We start from the raw sequence: 2,437 nt of genomic DNA on the forward strand, positions 1-2,437 counted from the left end.
CAAATCTTAAGTCGCATGAAACGGGCTGTAATGAAAATGATGAAGGGGATCATAGTAAAGCAGATACTTGGCGTGCCCGGGTAGTTTAATATATTCTTGTAAATCCATTTATAATTTAACATAATGTTTTGAAAATATATAAATAATAGATATGATCCACATGTATAAGATGTGTAAGAAAGGCTCAGTATAAGTAAGATGCGGCTATGCACGCATAAACGTATTCATAAAGAAAATTATTCAATCACATTTCTTTTGTAAAGATGCATTTAAAATGTGATTGAATAATTTTCTTTATGCATGTATTTATATGCGGATATGCAAGTTTGTGTAAATATACCTTAATGTGTGTCTACATCTTTGAATTGGTTGTTACATGATCTCCATGTTGTCAGTTGTACGTGAGCATCTATAAGAGCGAAATCGCTTAACTTTCCTAAACTATAGTATTTTAATAGAGGAAACTGATTGGAGCACCATGTTGTTAAATGTGCAGAATGATCATGTGCAAGGGATAACTATTATCATTTTTAGCTGAGTGAACCTACTGTTCTTATCCATGATCCGGGCACGCCAAGTATCTGCTTTACTATGATCCCCTTCATCATTTTCATTACAGCTCGTTTCATACGACTTAAGATTTGTATGAAATAAGAGAATAAGTACGTTAAAGTTTAGTTGCATATACTTTTAAATATATTAAATCATAACTGCACGCATGTTTGGATGCATTAAACGTTTATTGCATGTAATTGTTGGGTACCTGCGCTGATAATGTATTCATTCTTCACAAATAATTTTTGAATAGATTTTTATTGAGTTTTCAAAGTTTTTTTCGTAATGATATACTTGGCCAATTATGTTGATCTCATACTTATTTTTGAATAGCTAATTCTTGAATAAATATTAAGTCTTTTTTTATGTACTTGGCGTATCTTTTTTCACCTTTGTAAGGTATTTTTTTATAGGATTTCACTTCTTTTTGTAAAAATTAGAAGATGTTTCCTTTTATTTTTTAAGCGGAGGTCGGTGTGTGTGTGTGTGTGTGTGTGTGTGTGTGTGTGTGTAAAATACATTTTATTTTATTTGCTCTGTAAAGAATATGAATGCATTTTTAGCATTTCGCGGCCAATTGCATTTTTGTATTCTTAAATCATTTATTAGTACCCATTGTGCATCCTTAGTACGTATGTTTGTGTAATGTCCATCGATTATACTTTCACCATGATGAAAAATTGCATTAATAATTTTATACGTATTCACATTAACAGATATCTTTGCTATAGGTATAGCTTTAATATTTAGATTTGTAACTTTCTTATTACAAATTTTAAATAATAATAATTGAAAGATAAGAATACCATTTGTTTTTATTATATCAGTTTTTTCAAATATAGAATTAACACCACAATTAGCACATAATTTTTTTACATTAGTCCAACGTGAAAAATTATATTGCATTAGTTCTTCAAAAGTATATGATTTTTTTAAATTTTCTGGTAATCGAAGTAGTAATATATAATTTGTATAAATTTCTATTTTTGTATAATTGCACTTATTACATCGTAATGTTACGTTTAACTGATATTCGATTATACTCTTTATATTAACTAAATTATTAATAAGATCTTTGATAAACTCACCAGCATCTTGCTGAATATTTTCAAGATATCGATCACCAGCCAATCTACGCACTGCGTTTATATTCAAAATTTCATTAGATACATAAGAGTCAATTAATTTTCTGAATGCATTTGTACGTTTAAGATAAAGTAATATCTTTCTGAGAATATAAGAATTGAATATACATTGAATTGAAGCATTAGCATAACACGATACATTATCATTATTTGGAAATCCTCTTATATCTGTATACCATGAATTTTGACCCATAATTTCTTTATCATTAATTGTTTGACATTCGGAAACATTTGATCTTTTGTATATTTACGACGTGTATATTTTTATTTATATTATATTTTATTATATTTTGTTATATATTTTTTATTATATATATGTTATATATTTATAATATATATGTTATATAATTTTTATATTATATTAGTATGTTATTATTAGTATGTTATATATTTTTATTTAAATATTAAAGATTGTGTGCATACATTAATATTCATTCAGTTATATTGCATAATTTTTTAGTAATATTATTGTATATATATGTAGTCATCGCGAAAGCCCCTTGAATGACAAACTGGCTTTACGTGTATGTGTACGTGTGAGTCTGAAACTTGGAAATAACCAAATGATCTTTTCAGGTTAAAAGATCACGAGATCTCAGGATTGAGCGTACCGATTTTAATCGGACCAGTCGCAATCGAAAGTTCGTACTTCGTATATATAATAAAATTATCATTAGATTTTTCATTACAGTTTTAGTTTCTGAGATATTTTAATCAAAATAAATTTTGACAGAAGA

At 27.3% G+C, this 2,437-nt stretch overlaps 1 protein-coding gene across 1 annotated transcript in view; it reads right to left on the bottom strand.

Annotated features, from left to right (window-relative positions):
• LOC108730207 (RCC1 and BTB domain-containing protein 1) overlaps positions 1-2,437 on the bottom strand; it is a 10,595-nt gene that overhangs the window by 6,246 nt on the left and 1,912 nt on the right. The gene's annotated exons all lie outside the window — the stretch shown is intronic.

This window comes from Mycetomoellerius zeteki, unplaced genomic scaffold (genome assembly GCF_001594055.1).
Source record: "Mycetomoellerius zeteki isolate Tzet28-1 unplaced genomic scaffold, Tzet1.0 scaffold86, whole genome shotgun sequence".
NCBI lineage: Eukaryota > Metazoa > Arthropoda > Insecta > Hymenoptera > Formicidae > Mycetomoellerius > Mycetomoellerius zeteki.